This window comes from Hesperophylax consimilis, chromosome 2, assembly GCF_061612785.1.
Source record: "Hesperophylax consimilis isolate HC1 chromosome 2, BYU_Hcon_1.0, whole genome shotgun sequence".
NCBI lineage: Eukaryota > Metazoa > Arthropoda > Insecta > Trichoptera > Limnephilidae > Hesperophylax > Hesperophylax consimilis.
The window spans coordinates 37,577,276-37,604,503 of record NC_142837.1 but is presented as its reverse complement, the minus strand read 5'-3'; the positions used below and the strand labels follow the sequence as shown (position 1 = coordinate 37,604,503).

The 27,228-nt window shown below is 32.7% G+C and overlaps 1 protein-coding gene across 1 annotated transcript in view; it reads right to left on the bottom strand.

The window, feature by feature from the left end:
- Nucleotides 1-27,228, bottom strand: part of nAChRalpha2 (nicotinic acetylcholine receptor alpha2) — a 342,153-nt gene that overhangs the window by 20,556 nt on the left and 294,369 nt on the right. The gene's annotated exons all lie outside the window — the stretch shown is intronic.

Sequence of the window (27,228 nt, the reverse complement as noted above, 5' to 3'; positions counted from 1 at the left end):
TATTATAAAGCACAAAAAAAAAATATATAAAATTCAGACAGTTCAACTCAATATTTATGGTTCGTCAATTTCAAACTATCCACACCCATTGAACAAATTAGTTATGTTAACTTTTTTTATGTGAATATCGCATAAGAGTCTTAACTGTGTGAGACTAAGGCATCACCAATCGGGGAATGTTGTGAGGGTGAATGTAATAGGGAGGGGACGGAGTTAGGGAAGAGGAAGATGGGAAGTCCATGGCAATTCAGATCTGGTCACCAAAGACAACCAAAGCCATTTTAAGCAACGTTTCAATTCTGAACGATGGTCTAAACAGTGGCGGCTCTTCTATGGAGGTCATTTGGTCAATGGCCTTCCAAAATATGATACAATATTATCAACATTTAAAAAAAATGGATTTATCAAAATACCAGATTATTAATTAAGTTAAAAATATTCGTGCAGATTCGTATAGTAATAGTGGATTTCAGTGCCATCTAGCGACCAAATGAAAAGCAATAGCATATTCACACTTAAAATTTTGTCCCCCAAAATTATCCCATCTTTCCCTTTGCCATACAGCCAAAGGAGATAAAAACTGACGTATGCTTACTAACAAATAAAATTTATTTTTAAGGGGGTTTTGGTCATGACTGCGGTGAGATAGAGAATCTTCTACCTAAGATTATTAAGGTTTAGAGGGAGATGACAATCGAAAGTTTTTTGTGTGATAAACAATAGACATCCATTAATCTCAATGTAGCCATGTGAGTGGTTCATTTATAGCCATTTTGAATATTAGTTCGCAAAATTATGTTTATTATTGTTGACGTAATTTGCATGGATCCATTTAAAATGTAAAATTATGTGGATATCGTATTGAAAGAAATCGCAAACAATTCATTGAATCACGACAAACCTTTTTTTTTAAACGAAGTCATAATTTTTGTTTGCTATAAAATGAATGAATGTAGGTACTTTTGCTTTCATTGCTTACTTTTTTAACTCAACTGATAAACATTTCACTGAGATCGGAGTTACTGATTTGAAATCATTTTTAAAGGAAAAGAGTTTTTTAAAGAAATAAAATAATTAGATAAATAATCTTAAATTAAACAATTTTGTATTGACGGCTTCAGAATAGGTACCAGCAAATTAAAAACGCATTAGCAATATGTATTGACATTTTTTTACACTAGGGCGATACTGAGAGTATCTTCCACTATAGTAATTTAGCTTAACATTTTTTAATGTTGATCTGAATGATCCACGTCTTACAATTATTTTCGTAAAATCGTGGTGACCAAATATTTTTTTTAATTAATTTTTACATTCAATAATTTGAGTTACACAATTACTTGATTTTGTTGAGTTTATTTATAAAAGTTTTTGATGTATACATAAAAGTGTTAAAAAATACAATAGGTTCATAACAAATTATTAAGTTTTTTTTGTAAAATAATACTAACTATTAAAAACCGAAAATTTTTATATTTTTGTTAATAGAATATCTTATTTGTTAATTCTAACATTTGTTATTTTTCTTTATACGTTAATCCAGACGAACAAACAATCGTTTTTGAAACTCGTCGATCCTTTTTGATTATATATTGGTGCAGACAAAGTTATATATTTTATTTAAATAAAAAAATAACAAAACCAAGTGAATTTATCAATATCAAAGAAGTTAAAAAAAAGTTAAGTAAGTTCTAATAGTGGTCGAAAACATGACTTAATTTATAATCATACTACATTAATAATTTATTAATAAACTGTTGCACAAAGAAGTTCAAACAAAACAAGCTAAAGGTATACGTCGGAGTTCTGGTGAAGTTAGCCCGATAAATAAGGAAAATATCAGACTGGAAATAGAACTGCTGGGGAAGAGTGGGCAAAGTGGAAAACTTAACAGTGCACAGATTAATTAAGAAAACGTTAGTTTTTTTAAATGAGGAATTTGCATATTTTTTTTATTCATTTTGGCATTTGCAAAAAACAGTGCAAAAGAGAATAGTTTTGATATTAGGGACCCCGTTTTGAAAACTTATCTTTTTTCACTTTGCCCTCGTAACAGGGAAAAGTTTAATGCAAAAATTGATAGCATAATTTTTCTGATTGGCGCAGGTAAATTATCCATCATTGTCAATATCTTTAAATTGTTTGTGTGCCCATTCCTAGATTCCTACCCGCCCCTCATACCCGTTTCCTTCCCAGAACAACCTCCTCTTCATTTCCTTAAAAAGTCTTTCCACACAGCATCCCAATAAATGACAAAGGCCCTGAAGGAAATCATTTTCCTCAAGGCCTCCTGTGTAGAATTTTTTTTTTACTTTTAAAGTAAGGACTATGGTAAAGAAACAAATTTAAGACTATGGCAGCGTTTAAAAGATTGGTTTTTGAAAGAAAGTTGCATAATGCCGTTTGTAAACATTGTGGAGCGTGGTTTAGTTTATAAGAATATAATAGGGAAAAAACGGAAATCTTACGTTTTAGGCCAAAAAGACTTCAAAACCAAGTTAAATTTTCTCAAATTGCGGTCTGACTCTTTAGTCTCATAGAGGTCTACATTTTAATTCTTTTGGGGTTAAGTTATAGAATTGAATATAAAGCGTCGTGTTTTCTCTTTCTAACACCGTTTAGATCATAATTTTCAACATGACAGTAAGGGACACACAACGATTTCTATAATACCAAATGAGCTTTTTTATTTTTTTTTATTTTTATTATTTATACCCGCTAAACTGCCAAAGCAAGTTGTCAGCAGATTTTTCTGATCCCATAAACGAAGAAAATAGTCTAAGGGGTGGACTTGTAAGTTTATTGTATTTTAAATATAAAATTTTATGAAACATAAAGTATATTGTTGGATACAACGTTATTCCTGGCAAAATTTGAACAATTCATCAAATGTCATAGTTGATTTACAATTTCTGTGAAGGTTCTATTCAAATTGTGTTATTGTTTTAGTTCTATTAAACGTCTGTCCAATTATGATATAATAAAAAAAAACATGAATAGAACCTTCACAGATCTTGAAAATCAACTTTGGAATTAAAATTTTTGAAACAACGCATCGTAAAAGAATTGCGTTTGATTTGAAAATAGTAATACATAGCTACGACTTTCAAAGTTTTAAACTTTCGTTCTTGGTTTTTTATTCATTTTTGTAACACTTAACTCTTATTTTACCCCTATGGCTTATAAAATAAAACTTTACGACATAATATAAACTGAAAAATGGCGGAGGTCACGTACACTCCCCATCAAAACTTTGGGAATTCAACTTGAAGGACGATTATAATAAGTGAAAAAAATTTAACGCTAAAACTGTATGTAAAATGAATAGCTATTCTCAAAAGTTGTTAATTTGATCATTTATTTGACGGCCTACTATAAATACAAGCGAATAAAATATTTTAAGTACCTAATACGATTTTACCTATTGATCAAGCTTATAGGTAGTCGTTAAAAATTTAGGTAAAGAATTTTGGCAAATCCTGACATAAATACGTTTTTAATTTTTAATGATAAAATGATGTCCATAAGAATTTTTTTTTATGCATAGCACAAAGGATAATAAATTATTATAAGCAATAATTGGTCGCTTGAAATATCCATACAAATTGAAAACATCTCCCGATTATAAAATAAAAGAGTAAAATTATTGCTGATAATATTTTTTTATCTTTTTGGCTATGCATTAAAAAACTTGTCTTATAAACATTAGTTTATCATTAAAAAAATAGTAATATTTGACAAGTCAAAATATTTCACCAACAAATGTACATATAATATGTCTTAACGCCATCTAGTGGGAAATTTAGCACTAACAAAGCCTTTCCTACAAAGGAAACTTTTTGAGGAGACAGAACGAACTGGAACGTTTATTTTAATAACTTTTAAAACCATAGACAAGATAATCATAGACAACAGATCATTTTGATATAAGAAATTAACAATAAAGTTGGTTGTTTACAGGTGAAAAAGATATTATAAGCAGTAATTGTTGATTGAAGTAATAGTACATATTCAATTATTTAGCGTGTTGGAAAGAAGCCGACGTAGCTCAGTGGTCTCAGAGCACCTGACCGGACATCAGAAGGCGCGGGTTCAATTCCCGTCGGTGGCATTTATTTTTACTTGGTAGATATTTTCAATTTGTATGGATATTTCAATGGATTAATTTTTGCTTATTATTTAATTTGTTATAAATACGTTTTTCTATAATTAATGCGTTTTGATTTGTATGCACTTATAACTTTTTATATTTATTTTTTATACTTATTAATATTATTTTGAGCAAAGCAAACAAATTATCAGATTACAAACCCTCCAGAATTTGTCATTTATCCTTTTCGCAATAAGTAAATTAAGTTAAAAAAAGTTTTGACAGTAACATAGGTAACGCTTTGCCAGAAATTTTTGTAAACATTAATGATTTTAAGATAAAATTTTACGGTCAATTTACTGTGGTTGGCAAGACGTTTGAATATTATATTATGATCTGTCAGAATGTTTTGCACAATAATTTTCTTTATTTTATATGGAATCGAACGTGAGCCGTATGAGTCGTATTCCATCTTATACCATGACATTGACGTCAGAGCATCAAATCCCGTCGTGCACAATAAAAAAAGCAATTGCAAATTGTCTTATTTCCACAGACATATGAATATTAATAGACTAGACATTAAGGGTGAGGGGTAAAATCAACCGTTGAAGAACGAAGACGGTAAAGCTGACTGTGATTCGTCAATAAATCAATCTGATAGTATATAGGCATCTCGCCTTATAATATCACCATTTAGTTCTTAAAAGTAAAATCTGCTTTTGAATGAATAGACATTTTTACATGGGAGCGCAAATTACTCGCCACGTTATGAACAAATTTGGGAAGTCCAAATTCGGCGAAAAAAATTCTTCTATTTTCAGAGTCGAATATTTAGTTTACGTATTTAGTTAAGACACTTTTATAAATTTTCATAATTTACTTCCCAGTAACAACGATACGCACACTTGAGAATCGCTACATTCGACCAATGTTGGAGGGTTATCACAACCGCTCTGTACCTATTAATAATAAAATATTGAAATCTTTAAGAAAATATATAACATTTCACTTTTAAGAAGATAATAGAAAAGTAAAACAACTAAAAAAAACAAATGAAATTATATACACACAGCTTTTACCAGCGATTCCTAAGAGTATTTGGAGTAAAAATTTGGACATCATTTTGCCTTCCGATGACACTTTTTCAATTAAAAACAAAAAACATGATTTTCTATCACACATCGCCACTCGGTATAACCTAGCGCATTACGTGATATGCACTCCTTCTCGTTCCAGCAGTACCGTACATACGAAACAAGCGCGTACCTAACACGTGGTCCGTTGCGATGTGTGATAGTATGAAAGATAATATGTGATCGGTGGCGACGTGCGATAGAAAAATATAATATTTTTAATTTTAATAGATCAAAAAATGTCATCGGACAGCAAAATGACACATACATTTTTCATTCCAAACATGCTCACTGTATCTACATTTTACTTCCAAACATACCAATTTTTCACAATTGATAACCAACCATTTATCCTATATTAAGTGTTGTTTATGAGTTGTGTAAAGTTCAAAACTCGTTTAGTAATAACGCCATTAAAGTGAAATAAATTTTAAAATTATTGGTTTATTATCCTTTATTAATACGACGGAGTTCCAAATGATACTATTATGTATTTTATCAAAGCGCAAAAGGCGAAGGCACATCCCTGATTCTTGTGCACGGCTTTGTGTTTCGCGCTTAGAGTAATGTTTCGCGTCCATCGCGTGATAGTATTTGTTTCTAAAACTGATCCATATTATACGATGTGAATAAGGTTAAAACAAAGTAAAATAATGCTTACCTATGGAATGTAATACGACAATTGGGTTTATTCTCTTTTTCACTTCTATTTTTACAAGTTTTCATAGCGCAAGCTACCATTTTGCCGTGTTATTTCGTAAAATGAACTCGACCATAGCTTGACGCTAGTTCGCACAAGAATGATGACGTCACATTATCAAGATTCAAGGGAGGCTATACGCGAGCCCAGCCGGCTCCAATGGAACCGGTATGAGGAGTGGGGAATAATACGCTTTTAATCACTTAGGGCAGGTCTACTAATATTCATATGTCTATGCTTATTTCAAACAAAATAAATATATCTAGTACATTTGCGGCACGGTCCAGAGTTATAGATAATAATAATAATAATAATAATTGGATAATTTGTAGAGCGCCGTTTTTGTGAAAAATCACCTCAAGGGCGCTGTACAATTTATTTCCTAGGATCTACATTTGTTATTTAGAAATGATACCAAAACATACTTACCTGGCAAGTCACTTCCAACAAACACACTTATATTAAAAAATTTATGCTTATAAAAGATAGAACTGCACGCAGAGGACACTACATCAAAAAACACTGGTCGTCGCATGATCTTAAGTCTGCTATAGTTTTTATTTTAATTTAAATGTATTTTAACTGTCTTAAAAGCCTACAAATTGTTAGTTGTTATCATTTTTATTTATTTATTTTTAATTATTATTTTTATTTATTTTATTTTATTTTTAGTATTTTTTACATTTTGTTAATTTAAATTTAAATTGCCGTCAACTGTGAAAGTGAAGGTTTCTGAAATTATGGATACGACTGTCTGAAAAGGTGCGTTTTAAGTTTAGACCTAAATTCTGTCGAGTCTGCGATCATTCTCAAATCATGTGGCAGTCCATTCCAGGCTTTAGGTCCTGACACGGCAAAAGCACGCTCACCGAACTTAGTATCTGGTGTGCGCTTTGGTTCCTTCAACCTTCCGATAGCTGATGACGTTGCTGACCTAAGGGTTGACTGTCGGGAGTTGGAATCTTCTGGAATACACAATTCTGATAAATAAGCCGGAGCCATTCCGTTAAGTGACTTAAATACCATCCAGCATACCTTGAACTGGATTCTTTCAGGACATTTGAGCCAGTGCAGATTTTTGAGATGCTCTGAAATGTGGGAGTATTTAGATACTCCGGTGATGAGCCTTGCCGCGGCGTTGAAAACGGATTGTAATTTGTTGATTTGACATTTAGGGAGACTTGCATATATTCCGTTGCAATAATCTAGACATCGCCGTTGTGAAAGCAAAACTGAATCTTTTCAACATTTGTAATGATTTATCTTACTAGCTAGAATTTTACTGTTTCTTTGTCTGTACTGTTAGACGTTATGCGGTGGAATAGTACCTTGTCTTTGCCTGTCACAGTTGGTGCCTTTATAGTCTGTCTTTTAAACCGCTTAATTTCCTGCACTGTTCACTGCGCCACCCTTGACGTAGTGGTAGCAGTAAAAAAGAAGATCTGATCTCGGGTTCTCTTGGGGTTCTGTTCACTGTCTCCCGTCTGGACTGGTTGTTTTTATGTTGTTCGTTGCCATGAAAACGTGTTTAAGTTTGCTATTCCTTTGTTTTTTCCCCGTATGTTCTTCTTTATAAATGTTGTCTCTCAACTGGCTTCCAGAACAAGAACCAACTGCTTTGGATGAGAACACCATGTTTCGTCATGTAGGAAAATGTAGCTTCGTTTGAAAAAAAAAGTAGAGTTATGACGTTAGAACCGATAGAGGGACCCATCTGGTTCTTAAAACGGTTTGGGAGAATGGTGGTTGCCCTCAACTGGTGTAAGACCACCATTAATTTTGATACATTGCTTGTAACGACTTTAGTTGCGTTTAATGACCAGATTTGAATAGTCAGGTATTTGAGAATCTTCCTCTACTCCACTATTTCCCCTCCTCACCCGTTCAGCCTGACACCATACCCCAATTGGGGATGCCACAGTCCGACTGGCAGCAGGTGGATGGGAGCAGTTGGGACTCTTGTGCGGTTTGCACAAATATTCTTTTTTGAAACATGACGGTAGGTCTGCCAAAAGGGCTTAACACGCGCCAAATATACAGTGTGAGTAGACTTATGCAAAAACTAATTACTATGCAGACATTGCTTCCTTCACGAATATACCTGTTCTGGTAATGCGTTCATTTGATATCAACAAACTCACTGTATCAATTTTTACATAAAGTTTTAAACATATTATTAATGACTGAAATGTGACAAGTATTCGATACTTATTAACTATCCCGCAGCCAAGTGGGGGAGTAGGTTGTACCCAAAAATACTATCCTCCTTATATTAGCTTAAAAACTTCTGCTTCTTTCGTATGGCGGGGGGCCAGAGCGGGACATCTAGGTCTGCGAGCCATTCAAGGGCCTCAGGCGTTGCCATGTGAACCTCATAAATCCCGTCGGGAAATGAATGGAACGGGCATTCGTGGATCACATGTTCGGTGGCTTGCACCGCATCACATTCAGACATCGCCGACTCTTTAAGGCCCCATCTGTGCATTATGTGGGCACAGTGGCTATGGGAGCACCTTAACCTATTGATGGTAGACCAGGTTTTGCGAGGAGATGGGCATTTACCACGTTGGCCGTTTTCCACTCAAGTTTTCACCTATCTTATGGGGTGAGAGGTAATCGGAGGAGCCTCTCTTCTTCCTCCCAGAAGACTTTCGGGATAACCGGCATGCCGGGTAGGAGACGACATCTTGAATTCCCTCAATGTTGCAATTTCTCGCCGGAGCTTTTACCATAACATTGAAGTCAGACTCGAGACCTCCCTCATACTGAAGGCATACAATTTGCTTACCCAGATGACATCGCCGTCACAGCTCAAGCCAAAACTTTTAAAGCAGCAGAAGATATCCTCAATTCTGACCTAAAGGCTATGGAAGAATATTTCATCAATTGGCGAATAAAGCCAAATGGGTCGAAAACAGTTGCGACAGCTTTCCATCTTAGCAATTCACAAGCGAATGCCAATCTCTGTGTCCAGTTTGATGGAAAAAATATTTACTATGACCCCTACCCCCGTTATCTTGGAGTTACTTTGGACAGGAGCTTGAACTACCGCCGACACATGGAAACAGTGGGTAAAAAAACTGATACAAGGCTTAACTTAGTTAATAAGCTAGCTGGAACTAGCTGGGGATGCGACGCCAACACGATCAGAACAGCATCCATTGCCCTGGTTTTTTCAACGGCTGAATACTGTGCTCCAGTATGGGCTAGAAGCGCCAACACTTCTATGGTAGACGTTCAGCTTAATGCCACAATGCGAACTATCAGCGGGACCTTAAAATCTACTCCTCTCCCTAGGCTCCCCGTACTTGCTTAAATACTTGACATATTATTTTGATATTTTACGTATTTCTGCGCAAATACATAAGTTACCATTAATAGTTGACTGAATAATTGGGAATTGTACAGTTTAAAAACCCATAAAACAGAAAAATGCTGGGGGGTTCGTCGGAATACCCACATGGTTACAGACGTTTTATTTGGTATCTTGGCCTGTCAAGAGTTAACCTAGTACCCAATAAGGTTGTTAGAAATATCTCAAATAAATAACGTTAAAGTTTGTTTTAATAAATTCCAACAGGAATGATGGAATTATTGTTCAATGAATACATTCTGATGCGTTTCAAGCAAGGACGATATAATTTTTTGAAAATAATTTAGAATATTTTCTTTTGTAATCATTGAATCATTTATCGATTACTTATAGCGACTCTTAAACGAAAAATTGAAACAGACAAATCAGAATAAGATTCGGTGGCTTTTCGAAATTGAACCCAGGATATCAGCCTTGCCGGTGATTTGTTCATTTGAATTGGAGCAAGACCCTGACAAGGATGAAGTCCTGAGGTCATTTCCTAGATGCGACCGAATCTTTTGTCGCTGATTTTGTCATTAAGTTATTTCAAAAGTTCTTTTCATTTGACAGCAAGCACTGTCCGTCGGTTGTGGGACTATGGCACTCTCCTAGTTGGAAATGTTGAGCTGTAGAAGGAATCGGGATGGGGTAAATAGTTTGGGAACAACCTGGTTGTATAGAAATAACAATTTTAAGCAAAGTTTCGATTCTGAAATGCGGTCTTTTAGTTAATTACTTAGAATCTTGTTTGCGCTTAGTTGAGCTTCCTACGCATTGTTTAGTTTTATTACGTGCCTTTATACACAGAGGATCAACGAATAAGAATAAATTTATATTGTTTGCTGACTTGTATCTGAGAACAATTTCTCATCTACCAAAAGCTGAAATGTTGGTTAAAATAAAGTAAAATGCTATTAGAATTTATGGAAATAATACCTTTTTTTATTTATGATACGTTAAAAAAAATCAAATCATATCCTGAAATTTTGGTTTTCCTTTTTTTAAACTTAAAAATAAACACATTTTGGGAAACTTTTTATTCGAAAGTAAGGTACTTTGTTAATAAAACGAATTCTCATCAATTTTAACTGTATAAATATTATTTTTCTTGACCGCAAGTCATTGGCATAAATCATAATTTACTCGCTAGGGTGATTTTCAGCATATTATGTCGAGTTTGCAAAACGTCTTGAGTGATCTCACGCAATAATGTGCCATTTTTGACTCACGGAATTCGTGCGTTTAAATAATTCTTAAAAAATATAGTATAAATGATAAAATATAGATCATTTCACTGGCTATGAAGCATTATAATCAGTTTATATAACCTCCATATTAAAATTCAGAGGTATGATTTTTTTTAAATAAGGGCGAGAAATTTTCAACTCTAAAGCCAATCACCCAACTCATATTCCTGTTATTGACGCGATCACTCGATTGGTTACTTTGTGGCTTGCCATAATTACGGTGGAAGATGTCAGGGTGTACCTAAAAAAATATGGCACGATCAAATGCTTGATTCAGAATAATAGAAGGATATGTATCAGACAATGTTTAAATATGATACATGTGTGTCATAAAGAGATGTTTAACGGAATGTCTTCTCTGCCTACCTCTGCGAGGAAACGGTGTGAGGGTTAGTTATTAATTAAACAATACTTTATGAAATTTCTTATAACTTATAACTTTTATCTTAATTTGCATTTGTTGTTTTATATTTTAATTTTTTTATTCAATAAATATTAAGGTGATGCAGTACATATTCTTTTGACTTTCACACTAGGCTAATGCCCGTGTTGTGGTAGTCATAGTCATATAAATGTCAGATAGGGATGAAGCTATTCGATTCTTAAAATAATTTTAAATAGTTTCAAAAAAAATATTTTTTTAAATAAATTAATTAAAATAAAATAATTATTTAAGTGACCATTGGAGGTGTTTCACCGAATTCCTAGTCACAGCTTTATAAGTAACAGATGGTAGGAAACATTATGCAAGTAATTACTATTCTCACACAAATAATGTAGCTGGAGGTAGGAGTCTTCTGCACAGTATTAGAGACAGTCATTCTTACATATTCTTTCATCTTCGTCCTTTTAAATTGTGGCATAATATTTTGTATATGTATATTTTTTCATCCTTTTCCTATTATACTGTATTTTTCTCTTTCTCCTCCCCTTTTTAAAATAATAGTTTATTATATTTTTTCTTGTAATTAAATATAAATGTATATCATGGTCACACTGATGAATTGAGATTAGAAGGTTAGCTTAAGGCGATGCCATACGTAGTAATGCAAAATCATGTGTTTTTGGTTTGAAAATTTGGTCGCCTAGAAATGTTTCAGATGCTTTAATTGAATACTGCGAGTAGGATACATCTTGGCCTTTGAAATAACCGACTATTTTTTTTGATATGTCTTTTTATAAGCCCAGAAAAAAATAATGTATCAGGCCTATTAAAACTGCTTTAAAGGTCAAAATCTCCTACTTACGAACCCATTTTCGGTTATGATTTTATTGTATAATGTGGAAAATTAAGTTATTTATAAAATATTTGAAAAAAAAGAAATATTTATGCCTGAACATCCACAAAATAAAATAAAAGGCACTTTTTGGCCATGTTTTTTTCTTGCATAAATCAAAACAGGCGGATGGTGTTAAGCGGGAATTTAAAACTTATCGCCATCTACGTAAGGGATGTTTTTGATAGCGGCTCAATTTAAAATATTACACTACGTAGTGCATCGCCTTAATAGGTACCTTGTAGGTACTCAATTCGTAGAAACGTCAGTGTAACAATATTGTTCTCTTAATAAACAATTTTGTTTTTTTTTTAAATTTTATTATTTTGTAAAATTATTAACCTCAACATAGGCTTGTCCTAGTGAGGTTAAAAATTCTAACGCAAAAAAAAGTACAATGTAAAGAAACAATAAATAAGTAAATGGGTAATGTGTACGTTTTTATAGAAAATTTAAATAATACAATATTTAAATGATACAATAGAAAATGGGTGCCAGATATTATATTTCAGTGGTCACCCGGCAATACATGAACACTATGCAAAACAACATAAAAAACTATACACAAATTCTATAAATACTGCAGGTGATAAAATAAATATAGGCTACGAGGGTGTTCATATATCTATTTTCAGATAGTCTGACAACAGTAAATACGTAGAATGAATATATTTAAGTAAAATCTGTTTGTTCTTTAAGATTAGGGTGTAAAATTAAAATGTACTTATGTGAGTTAAGTAGTGAACAATAATGGTTTTTTTATGTGTTATTTTAAGTTAAGAAAGTAAAGTATGTATATATCTCTAAATTTAAAAAAAACACACACTTATATATATTTAGAACAAATAAACGAGATAAGTTTGGACAGAAGCAATCACTCTAAAACCCGTAAAGATAATCCCCCGTAAACAGCAGAAGTAAAACTGAAAGCTAAATGGCCAAATTGTTTTCGCAGGATCACAAAACCACGCCCCACGAGCGTTTAAATTGAAACAAACTTTAGCCCTCGCAAATGAACTTCCTGAAATCTTAACTTTTAGTAACCTTCGGAGTGAGCAGCCGAAAGGAATAAAGAGTAGAATCAGCCCTAATTAGGAATACGACGGGTCTTAGGCGAAGTTCTGTCATTTGTTAGGGTGGCCTTTTATTTGCCAGTCTTTGGAAAAGTCTAAAACGCTTCAGATATACTAAAAAAGTATGTAAGCTTTTTGTTAAGGTGTTTATATTATTGAAATTTATTTATTTATTTACGCCTTAATGGGCTTTTAAAAAAGCAGTTAACAAGTAATACAGTTGTGTTACATAGTTTACAATAAATTATGATTTTTGATTAAATTAGGGTAAATTCAAATTAATAGTATGGATTACGGAAAGCTAAATATGTATTAAGGAACATATAAATACAAAAACAAAAGTGTATTCACTACGGAGTTGTGAATTCATACATCTCAGTAAAATGATTAAAAAGATTTCGTTTTATAACTAATACGGAATCTTTAAACATGTCTACAATATTCCGAAATTTATTGCCAAAATGATGTAGTCTATTTATAGGTGTATGAGCTTCATAGTTGGTTTTAAAATTGTCACAGAAAAATGGAGCACTTTGCCTCGTATTTCTAGTCGGTACGTAAAATTTTATTTTGGCGATAATTTTAGGGTTGTCAATGGAATTATTAATAATTTTATTTAAAATGGAATTATTGCTTTCGATGAAGTTCAAAAACTGAAATATTTTCGTGAAAATTAATATCGACGTTCAAGGCGACATAGGACTCTCACATTTTAATTATTTCTGTTCCCAAAGGATCCTTACAGATGTAAGTTATTTAGGATTAATAAAAACAGGACCTTCACATTAAAATAATTAATGTTTTAAAATTTTATATAACGTTTCTAAACTGTAAAATTAGCAGTAAGCAGCAGATTTTATTTTTAAAACGATGAATTAGTAACTTCTCGAGGGATCTCTTTAGAAAAAAAATGAGATTTTAGTAACACGTTTATCAGAAATAATTAAAATAACCCCACGGAAGTATCGATTTTTTTGGCCTACTAAAGCCGCGAGTCGAATATGTTTTTACACGACCATCACTTTAAGAATCCCACTTTATTTTAGAGATTTGATAAGGAAAATTCAACCGTAAGTCTGTCCAATACACCAGGGCCGAGCATCGCATATTTTTGTGCACGGCCACTTCACTTAAGTCGTTAAGATTTTGGCTTAATTTTGTGGGAATTGTTTCATGTTGACAAAACATTGACGAACACATGCGGAAAAATAGAGGTTCGTGTAACGATACTTAATAAGTGTTTTGTCACAGGACACACGTGTTTTGTAAAGTCGATGAGAATCAGTAATAAAAAGTATTGCCTTTGGAAGTGACAATATCGAGTATGGAAGTGCACGCGTTGGAAAAAAATGGACTACATACTCGTACTACTGCAATACAAAACATAACTTCCAAGTCCGTTGGCTAAAATACACAATAAACGTAATGCTTTATATCACATCTCCTCCAAAACGACGTCAATCGACGTTGTATCATATCGCATCTCTTCTAAGAAGACGTCAATAGACGTTTTATCATATCGCATATCTTCTAAGAAGACGTCAATAGACGTTTTATCATATCGCATATCTTCTAAGAAGACGTCAATAGACGTTTTATCATATCGCATCTCTTTTAAGAAGACGCCAATAGACGTTTTATCATATCGCATCTCTTCTAAGAAGACGTCAATAGACGTTGGGTCATATCAATTCGCCTCTAAAAACGACTTTTATAGACGTTGTCCCGTGAATGTGTTAAATAGTTGTGGATATTTACGAATCTTTAATTACTTAATAAAATAGTCTTGCTTATGCTAAATTTAACTTTTTTCATTCCTTTTACCCCCTTACTAATAAAAGTTTTTTGAATTTTTACACAACTGACAAACAACCATTACAATACAATCGGTTGTGTTAAATTTCGAATATTTTTATTAATAAGGATATTAGTATTTTCAAATGTCGTTCACTCAATGACATTTCAAGACATTTAAAAAACGTTTCATAGTTTTTTTTCAATATTAGCAGTAGATACAAATTAAAAATATTAACAACGCGTTTTTTTCTCAGGAAGAATCTTTTCGTCAAAATTTCTATATTTTTAAAATCGCTTGGAAAGTTGTAGTACAATAAATACATACTTATTGTACTCATTTTCTTAATAATAAATCGAAAGTAAAAACAAAAGTCAGATATTTCTACCTGCGCAGAACATGAAAAAAAATATGTAAAATAATCTATGAATGTTTAATATTGTGAAATATGCATAAAAAGATACCATAGAAAATAATAATTAGAAATTAAACCTAATTTTAATATACTACAATATGCATCACATAAATTTATTGCTGTCAAAAGTAAACCTTATTTTAATTCACACTGCAAAATGTACCAAGTAAAACTTTAAACTTAGGTATTATTAAAAGAAATTACTGATAATATTTAATGTTTTAAAAAAATTATTAAAATGAGAGATTTCTGACAGTCAAACTGAATATTACTCTGTTTTGTATATAAAAAAGAAACAGAAAATTTTGATAGAAATTGCCACGTGAAATATAATAACTATGTTTTTTTGTTATTCGGTTAAATTAACCGAGCTCTTCATACTCTAAATAATATTTGTCTTAACTCAAACATTGACATTTTTTCAGATTCACTGCCCAAATTCAAACGTGGCATCATGTCAATAATTTAAACTATTCAATGCGCATACATACAGACACACACAAACAAACACTCACATATACATTACACACGTCACAAACACACATATAAACTACACACGTCACCTGGTAATTAAGGAATAAACATACCACTTAGCAGACATTACAAGGAAACATCATTGGTACCCAACATAAAATATCTTATTCCTGTATATTGTTTCATCTCTGCAAATCATGTACTGTTTGTTTCTATAATATAAAATAAAAATACTAAATATACCGACAGTTAATATATTTTTAATAGAATAAATAAAAAAGTCGCATATTTCCTCTAAGACTCAATCGAGTAATAAATGCCTCTGGCTAAGTAAGCTTTTGCACCGATATGGTGCATAAGGTTCACGATTGGTTGCAAGCCTTTGAAGTTTTGACCATTCGACCATTGCACGTAGTACAAAATGCTCTAAGATCACCTAACTTCGCCTCGTAGGATACCGACCCTTATTCTCAGCGTCCTAAAGCTCACTTTATGTTATTACGCCGTTATATCGCGTAATTGAATGAGTCTTGAAACTTGTTAAGCTAAAATGGTTTCAGCACGTTCGAATTTTAATGGATACCACGTCGATTTCGTGTCTAGAATTTAAATTGAAAGCTTTCGACTATTCCACGGGATTCAGAAATAATTGGAGATCACAGGCTCAACTGGCTATGGAACTGGTACCACGAACGTCGTCTCAAGCTGCGGAATTATATTAATTCTGTGAATGGACTATTCTGCATGATTTCGAATCAATCCGGGTGATATTGAAGCGGATATTTATTGAAAATAAAAACAGATCGGTTTTCTACTCGAGCGGAGGGAGTTACGCAATGGATGTAGACACTCGACGTATACAAATGTTTGCATTATTGGAAATCGCTTCAACTCGCGTGTGCGATTCGTGTTAGGACATATAAACAATATTATTTATCGTCAGAATAATATAAAATAACTACCATAATACATAGGTCTCCATGTTTACAGCTTTGGGTGCGAGGAAGATAGAAATAATCGATGTACGTTGAGAATTATCATAAATAATCAAAGCAGTTATCTGATTGTACGAGGCATCAATAACTCTCTATTGGTGAGTTATGGCAATCGGGTCACGTAACAGTTATTTTCATCATGGCCTATGAATAAAGATTAGGACGATCGATGTATCCGTCAAGCATAAGTCAGTACGCAATTTGTTTGTTTCATATTATAACTGTAGGCATAGAGTCAAAACTTTTATATGAAAAATTATACAGGACAGAAATTCAAAGGATTTATAGCTTAAAGTTATACGTACATTATAATCTACGTGTTCATAGATGGTGTTAATTTAATTATTTTATAAAATATAATAATATCAATAATAATAAAAATCCGCATTCCTCTAACACACTACAAAATATGGGATAAATTAACTACATTGCCTACACACTCTATAACTCTTTTCCAGATGTGAAAAAAAACAGCCTACCTTGGCTTTGTGCTTATGTGTATATCCCTGTCCGTTTCATTTTTTTGTTTCTTCTTGTTTGTTCTACTTAACCTTCATCGACTAATTATTGCTGATACTAATTTGTTATCCTTGATGCATAAAATCTTGTCTTATAAACATTAGTTTGTCATTAAAAAAATAACTCAGTTTTTCTATTTCTTTACTGTTTTGTACGTGAAACTTACATTTTTGATATCAAAATACGAATGTAAAATTGTACCCATTAACTCCCACCTATGTATTGTACAGATTTTCCAATAAGAGGTGTTATTTTTAATAGCTCGTTATTTCGGTAGATGTTACTTTTAAAGCTGTTATTTTTTGATATTTGATAAGTAGAAACTACGTCATTAATAAAAAATGAAACGATACACGCTTCAACAACGCATTGAAATTCACATGAGTGAATCAAATGCAAATCATCTTGAGTGATGAGGCCCATTTCTACCTCGGTGGCTTCGTCAACAAGCAAAATTGTCGCATCTGGGGCTCGGAAAACCCAAGATTTATTGTTGAAAAACCTCTCTATCCTCAACGTGTGACTGTTTGGTGCGGTTTATGGTCTAGCGGAGTCATTGGACCTTACTTTTTCTAAAATGAGGCTGGAGCAACAGTTACGGTGAATGAATTGCGCTATCGAGAGATGATTAATGATTTTTATGGCCGGAATTGGATGGTATTGATTTGGACAGCGTTTGTTTTCAACAAGACGGCACTACGTGCCACACAATCAACGAAACCATGGATCTTTTACGATTGAATACCAAAATAACACCTCTTATTGGAAAACCCTGTATCGTAATGAGTTTTGCAACTCATCGAGTTTGCTCTAGCAAGAAATGATAAAAAATGATAAATAATAAAATACACTTTTGCAACAGTTATGCTATAAAATATAGATGAATTATTTGTTTCCATTGTTATTTTAATTAAAGCATATAAATACAATGTCGTATCGGTGATTTAATCCAACGTTGTACTTGTATGCCTTTAAAGAGAATTGGGTTTTTATACCGAAAAAAAAAATTATTTGTTTACGGGTGCACACAAATAATTCGTCTAAATATTATAAGGCATAGCTTGAAAAAAGTGAATTTACATAAAATAGTTAAATTAACGCCATCTATGATCGCGTAGATTATAACGTAAGTTACGCTAACCCTTAAGGTTAAACGCAACGCTCGTTGTATTCTACGCGTTCACAGATGGCGTTAATTAATTAATTTTGTTTGAATACGCTTTTGCAAGGTATTGCTTTACAATATTAAGACAAATCATTTGTTTGCGCCCGTATATACGCAATATGAATATGAATCAATAGTTTTGTTTGTTTAAAGACTTAATTCTTTCGAGAAAGGCACACAAATACAATATTTTACCGATGATTCAATCCAATATTGTATTTGTATGCCTTTCTCGATAGAATTGAGTTTTTATATGGACAAAACTATTTATTCATATTCATATTGCGTATATGAGGGCGCAAACAAATAATTTGTCTTAATACTGTAAAGCAATACCTTGCAAAAAGCGAATTTTGATCAAATTAATTAATTAACGCCATCTGTGAACACGTAGAATACAACGAGCGTTGCGTTTAACCTTAAATCAAGAGTCATCTCCTCTACGTGTTGAAACCATCTCAGCATCCCCTTCTTTATGTTGTTCATTATGATTTACGCATAATTAAGGCAAGTTTGTAAGTTCTTTCGTGATGCGATGGTATATATTCTTACTGCCCAATAAATGCCTAATAACTAATTAAATTTATTTTCGGGTGCCCATTCTAAAAATGAAATTGTAAACATTCACACATTGACGTAATTGAGGATCTTACGCTAATTATAGACATGAAAAATAACACACGAGCTGAGCCACGAATTACAGGAAAAGCACGAAGTATTTTCGGTTGCTTTGTTCCTTCCTTCGTTCCCATATGCCGGACAATATTATCAATGGAACAAGATATTGAAACTAGATTTTTTTAAAAAATTTAAGTAAAAAGTTCTTAATTTAAATTAAAATTTAACACGTTTGACAACAACGAAGTTCTTAATTGAAATTAAAATATAACACGTTTGGCAACAAAGAAGTTCTTAATTTAAATTAAAAAAGAACACGTTTGACAGCAAAGAAGTTCTTTATTTAAAATAAAATATAAGACTTTTGACAACAACGAAGTTCTTAATTTAAAAAATATATAACACGTTTGACAATCTATCATGTCAATAATAATAATACATGAATAATTTGTATGCTTCCGTTATGTGAAAAATCACCTCGAGGGCGTTGTATAATTTCTACTTAATATTTAAATCACCACTTTTTTAAATCTTGATTTTTTTTAATAAATTTTTTCACAAAACATTCAAAATAAAAGTAAAATTATTGTATAAGCCTGATTTCGAAAAATTCTACGTAAAGCTAGGGAAACGCCATATATTTGAGGTAGTATTGAATAATAAAACGGAGGCATATCGACAACATATATATGTATAACTGTATTCAAATTACCTCAAGGATATTTTTTCCTAATAAATTGTTTCATGTGCGCAAACACAGTGGTGGGGCTGATTAGGGGTTAAATATTTACATCACCCGCTCCGAGGGAGCCCAATCTCTTAGACGGGAATTTGAATATTGGGGGTATTAAAACCCCCTCTTGTCTTTGCACTAGCGTTGAGAGGAGGGTTAAATTAAAACTAAAATAACTTTATAGTACTTAGGAGATTGAGAAAAAATATGGTAGTTTATGAATGAGAATTTCCAAAAATGATTTTAATGACAATATCGAGCGACTCTCTTATTTGAAAAAAAAAATTGATTTAATTTCAATAGAACGGTAAATATTTAGTATAGTGGCAAATGTTTATAGGAAGCTGACGGACTATTTTATACACTAAAGTATTTTGCGTTCAATCATCTCTACCCACCTAGTAATACATTTATAAATAAAGTATTTTTATCAAATTATTCCAACTTTTTTTTTTTTTACAAATTTATTAAATTTCTGAAATTATTGTATTTATTTATTTTAATGGTTTAGTGAAAAATAATGTAACATTTGTATGTAACAAAAAATACATTTAAAAATTTTTTAATGGTTCAAAAAATTTGTATTTTTAAACTAGGTTTTAGGACGTATTCAAAGTCTTATTTAATTAATGTAATGAACGTTTTTCTAAATGTATGAAAGAGACATTTTTGCACTAAAGAGATAGCATGATTAGGATAACTGGTTGAAACGAGTATGTCTTTTGTTGTTTCTTGTATTTTTACCAGTAGCTTCCTTCTAAATAAGATGTACCAGTAGTGCGACGATAAACGTGCAGATAGTGTACCTAGTGGTATTATTCCAAGTCTATAGTTCCATCATTATAATACAAGAGATCATAATAATAAAAAAAATATACTTGACTAATTTTTCGTGAAAAATCACCTCAAGTGCGCAGTGTCAATTGTCCACGGAATCTCTACAGATATCCAAAGAGGAACCATTTAATTAAAAAGTGACTCAGTCATCACAGTTAAATAGTGCCACAAACAACTGTAGTTACATATATTATCGATACCTATATGAATTTAAACATTTTTTCGGACAAGTATACCATTATATGTGATTTTGTGGCTTCGTTTTAACCCTAGAACAGTTGTTCGCAATTAATGGTACGCATACCCCCAGGGGTACGCGTTGCGTGAAGGGGTACGCGCACGCACTGTACAGACACGGTGCCGTACGGACTATACGGACATTTAAGCTAAAAGGGGTATACGAGTTTGGGCTCGTTCTGGAAGTGGCACTCAATAAAAAACTAGATGGGAATCACTGTCGTATAGAAATTATCTTCCAGACGTCAAACACCAGTAGTAATTATCGGAGATATTTGTCAAACCGGATACGAACTACGTAAATTAATGTTCTCTCATTTTGCATTATGGTGAGAAATATGATTTAATCGGAGTTAGAAAGAGAGAACACGCTATTGGTTTACCGTACAAAAGTTTACCATAGAAAATCTAGAAAAAAACTCGTTTCGTAATAAAATATTTTTCAAGGTTTGCAAATATTTTATTACGAAACGAGAAAAGTTTAGTTCCAACAACTTTCATAACACCTTTGTCTAATTAATTTTTTTTTGTGTAAATTGGTTATTACAGTTTACACTTGCTGATTGCAAATGTTGTTTTGTAACGTTAAAATAGAAATTCTTTTATCTGCTTCCAAAAATAGTATTCTCTTTTGAAATACGTTCCAAAACAGCGAAAATCTTTATAATTATCTAGAATCAAATGTAATGTGATGAAACGAACTCTAAACAGAATTCTTGCCTGAATAGACTATGCAATAATTACAATAGCGTATTAAAAATTGTAAATGGTAGTATAGACAGTCCTGATTTAATTAACCTCATTGAATTTCATATTCCCACGAGAGCTACTCGTTCTAAAATTTTGTTTAAATGCAACAATATCAGGACTGAGTATTCCAAACACTCGCTTGTACCTAGGTTGCATGAAGTTAGTAATATACGCAGATGTGGCAGATCTATTTAACTGCACGCAAGGTAGGTACAAGAGGGCTATGCTATTAAATCTTTTCAATCAATATTAATTTAATCTAATTCTACCTTATTTGCACTATAGAAACTTATGTACTTGTATCTCTTGTTTACTTATTTACTTACTCTCTAATGTCATTTCACAATCAAATGCCACATATATTTGTAATTCTTTTTTTAAAATATTTCTACGATTTTAACTGTGACGTGTTATCATTGTTTATGGTATATTTATACCGTTGAAATTAAATAAATAAATTATCCAATGTGGATATTTTCAATTGCGAACTTACCAAATACAAGAGGTCCATAAAATAATATTTCTCTGATGGTTTGTGAATAATGTAATGTCTCCATTGTTTATATTTCTATTATGATTTGATTTATATCTACAACCTCTCTCTATGGCTATATTGATTTGTAATGTTTCGTTTTATATAATATTTTGTTTTGTATATTTTTTTGAATTCATATTCTTTTCTTACAAATTTAATTTAACTATTTCTTACTATGCTGCCTCAGTGGAGGTAAAGTCACAAGAGGAAAAACGCTTTTATAAAAATAACCTAGTAATATTATTGCAATAAAGGGTTTGGTTTCGTGTGCTTGACTCATCCCCGCGAAGTTCCTGTGCAGAAATCCTATCACGTTCAACACACCACGACTCGGGCCTCAACAGATTCGAACTTGCGCGCACGTGCTTTGCAGGCATTACCAAGGCTTGGTTGATTTTTCCATATTGAAAAATTGAAAGAAAAAAACTTTTTCGATTTAAGATTTATGAATAAAGTTGGACGGTCAAGTGAGATGAGAGCAGGACACAAACGACGACAAGATGGCGCGTTTATCAAAAAACTTCTCAAGCATCGTCAAGACATTGAATCTAATCAGCCTCTTATAATAAAGTTGTTATATTTATTTAGAAAAAAAACGGCAAAATTAGGTACCATTTTTTTACACGATAGTTATTGACAGAAAAAAGAAAGAAAATAAAATTTTTAAGGTTATATAAGTAACCCAAACAAAAGAAAATGATAAAAAATATTGGTACAAATGAAAGAACTGCTTAGATGTTTAATTAGTACAGCTTAATACTTCAATATGGGAATTTTAAAAACATCAGCTAATATAGCATAAGAGTTACCAATGGTGTGTTTATCTATTTATAACAGAATTGTAGTATTATTATCACAATTAAGTAGAATGACGTATAATATTAATTATAAAAGGATTGCACTAGGTATCCCATTAAAGAGAGTACTAACTTCGGGAAGTAATTTTACGTGATGGAACAAGCAAAAAAGAAAAATAACTGTTTTCGATTTGTTTGAAGGTAGTTTGAAGGTAGTTTGAAGTGAACGTAGTTTTTAGTGAACGTTTGAAGGTAGTTTTTAGTTTAAAAAAGTTAAATTGTTTGTTAGTACAAAAAATATATTTTAAAGTTATTTATCTTTTTTCATTTCTATTATCATGTAGAATGACTTCCAAAAGTTATTAAACTTTATTCCTGAATACCCTGTATGATAAAAAAATATGTAGAAATGATATTTGAGGAGCGTGTGCGAAAAACTATGCATGTTAAAAATTTGGTGATTCGGAAAGAATTAAGGCCGATTTAAGCCTAATGGTTAAGATTAAGGAAGGATCGATTTTATGGTTTGGGCATATAGAGCTGAAGGAGTTTGAAAGGAGTGCAAGGCAAATGCTAGAAGAAGTGCTAGAAGAAGTCTGGGACGCCCGAGGAAGACATGGAGGATCAAGTGAATCCAATACTTATTGTCCACTCAAGTCAAAAGTCACAATAACATGACGCATGTAAAGGAGTGTGTGCCAAGACAAAGTTCGGTGGCGGTCTTTTTTTCTGTGCCTATTTCTGCGGGGAAACGGCGTGATGGTTGGTTTGTTAGATAAGAGAATCTGATAGAAATAAAAGATCGATTTGATTCAGTGTCGTGGCCTGGCTTGAGACGGTTTTGGTTTATCACCTCGGTTTTTTCCTGCAGCTGCCGGGCAAGTATAATGTTTTTTATTCCGCTTTTCTGGCCATAAAGCGCAGATGTATTGATGGATCCATTTCCCTCCATCGGGTGTGCGGATTTTATAAATGTAAAGGATACAGTTTAAGTTAAAAAAAAAACAAGTACCTAACCAATTAGATGGATGAATCTACTCACCAAAGAGATACGTCAGCAGAAATACGTTGTGGAGGGTTTTACTGTGTCAATTTTTCTTAACAATATTGAACTTCTTTTTGGAATAGAACCATTAATTAATTTGAACGAAGGACGGATTGTTTCGGAGAAATTGAACAATTCATCAAATTTCTACGCTCATTTTCAGATTTTGTCTTTTTCAAGTTCTGTTATTATATCATTATAGGCTAGTTGCTAGCCAAAACTGCAATAATAACAGAACTTGAAAAAATATTTCACAGAACTTGAAAAATAACTTTGAAATTTGAAGAATTGTTCAAAATCTCCGAAATAACCAGTCCAACTCATATCTTACCTCCAACATTGAAATTAAATGGGCATAATTTTTTACTATAAATTAAACTTTATCGAACATTTAAACGCAATTAAAAATGAAATTGCTTGGTTTTTTTCTTCCAAATTTCTTTATGAATATTTCAACCTTCAAAATTGTGTATCCTTCTTTAGTTCGAACAAGACAAATATATATCCTCGATCTGTTCCCCCCATTATAACATATATATATATATATATATATATATATATCGAAAAAAATCAACATAAATTCCTTAGACACCTTAATTTTAAACTCGGTATTCACATTGAAAGCATAAACTATTAGGTATTATTTGATGAAAGGTAAATTAAAGATGTATTAAAACTCTTTAACTTTACTAAGATCGAAGAATTACATCCGATTTAATAATATGTATATTCAAATTGAAAATGGTTGTACAGACAGCCCTGATTTACTTATGCTCATTGAATTTATAATTGTTTTAGAATAATATATAATAGAATAAGGAATACCTAACAAATAACCAAATAAATATACCTGTAATAACAAAGCTTCGCAAAAGTTGAGCAATCAAAATAGTAATATTATTTTTATCATTGTAAATAATTGTAACACATCCTCTCAATAACTTTCCCATTGCATTCACAAGATAGTCCAACGGGCAAATAGTTTAATGAACTGAAAAATATCTTATGATTTACGAGGCCGACAAACCCCTTAAATTCCTCCAGCTTAGGGTTGCCAGATTTAAAAAAAATGATTTGATAACGGTTTCAGCTCTACTCTCGAGCCTTAGTGATTAATTGAAAAAAGAAGGAGTTTAAATTGGGAAACATAGCAGAGTAGTTTTTCTTGTTGATGAGGTGGTGATAAATAGGTTTCCCAACGAAGTTGCGAATTTGAGAAAGGAAATAAAGGACTTTTTAAAACGTTTTATGGGTCCCGAGGCTTTTGGAATCTACCCCTCTATCTCAAAGCTTTTCCTCAGTAGACCATTATCCAAAAAGGCAGTTGATATTACTCGTATATAGATCTTGATAGATTTACTTGCGAAATGATGATTGCTTAAAAATATTTAGCAATACGAATAGGTACCTTAAGTATTGCATTGTGAGAGAATACATTTTCAATATAAAAGTAGCTTTAACCCCTCAGGATAATTCGTTCGGTTTTGGGAACAAATAACTATTACCCGAAGAGTCAATTTGTTCGCTTTCGGCAACAGCTCTTATGGTCTGAAAGAAATAGTTATATCTGCCTTACTGTTATGGTGAGGAATATGGTCTAAACGGTTTAAGAAAGAAAAAAATTGACGCTTTATATTCAAATCAAGAAGTTAATCACAGAATAATTAAATTGTACACTTATACGAAACCAAAGGTTCAGACCGCAACTTAAGAAAAAATTATGATTTTTTTATTCATTATGTTAATATAAGGCGATAAAATAATATTCATAAAACATTTGTGGAATAAAATGCGTATGTTTTTTTGCGTTACCAGTAATTTTAGTTCAATGTTTAGACAAAAAAACGTAAAATGAGCCACTAAACAAAAAATGCAATTACATTTTTTTCTAATTATAAAATTTGTAAACTTAATTTATAACCTTTCAAAACAGAGTTTAGTTTTCGGATACATTCAGAAATATTACATTTATTTAGATTTTATTGTAAAGCGGAAATACACTCAAATATACAAAGCAAAGATAATTTTTATAAAATCCATGGTTTCACGAAAAAATGTTTGAAACTCTTTGAATATATCTTTTATGCTAAATATCAACATAATTATCCATTATTCTTTTGACATTTCGCGAAAAATATTAAAAAAATAATATTTATTCAATTTACTTCTAGCACTTTTTGTGAATGTATCAAACATTTTCAGAGCGGGATTTGCAATCATATCACTCAATTATCGAATAAAAGTTAAAATATTGATGAACGGTAATAAAAGTATTTGTGTCAACCCTGCAATTGATGCCAGTCGCGTCGTCTGCAGAGTCTGGACTAAAATCAATTCGGAAACTGCAAATTGGATTGTCTAACTCCGCGAGACGAGACACCTCCGGTTGCTGTTGATTTTATGCTGAAATTTGATCGCAGTGGATCAACAAATTGTCGAGAAGAGGCAGGTTTAATAGGCCGTTTCCTGTTAAGTTTTAGAACATCCCATATATATTGGAACACGTGTTCACGCAGCTATGTTTATCCTGTTATTATATTTTGACGAAATGCGAATATTTTAGAATTTTTGTGAAAAATTGTTATTAGAAAATCTAACCATTCATTCGTTAAAGGCCTGCAGTTCCATTTTAAACAGGAATACCAATAATTTGAAAATATCAAAAAAAGCAAAATTATAATATATATGTGGCGTCTGAGAATAATCCAGATTAAATGATTAATAATAACCCGCTCGACCTACTACCGAATCATGTACCTGCAGTTCAAATCGTAAACAAAGTAACCTACTACAAGACCTACTTGCCTACCAGGTGACAATACGTCACGGGCCGTCTTACACATTACGAGAACTCGCCAGAAGGAACGAGTCTGCCGCCTATGCATAATTGCCACTCTATCGAAGGTTCTTGAAACATCCAGTCTGTGCGAGTGCCTAGGATTTAGTTGCCATCCACCTACCTACTGCCGCCGTCGGCCGAGTAGTATAAATATGCCCGACGCAGCGAGTCATTCAGTCAGTTAGTTACCTACCAGCCGTCAGTCTACGAGGCTCAACGAGTGATCGCCCGCGCTCTTCTTACTAGCGCGAAATACAACGTACCCGGTTTCGCCCGTACCACCATGGACTCTATCGGGACATCATCTTAGTGCCTTGTCCAGATCGCCGTTCCTGGCAAGCACTACTCGGATTACAAGCGCCCTGGTTCCAGCGTCTCTGACCAGCGCTTCTTCCACGCAACCATGACCACCACGAGGACACGCAGCATCCTCACTGGTCACGCCGTTCCCGTTCAACCGCCTATAAGGTCCGTCGCACCTTCGGCCGTCTCGTCAGCACTGGAGTGCCTGAAGACCTACGTTCTTCACCAGTGCCTGACCTCCATCGAGTCCCGGTCACCAGCGCCCGGCGTCGACTCACTGACCCGCGCTTGAC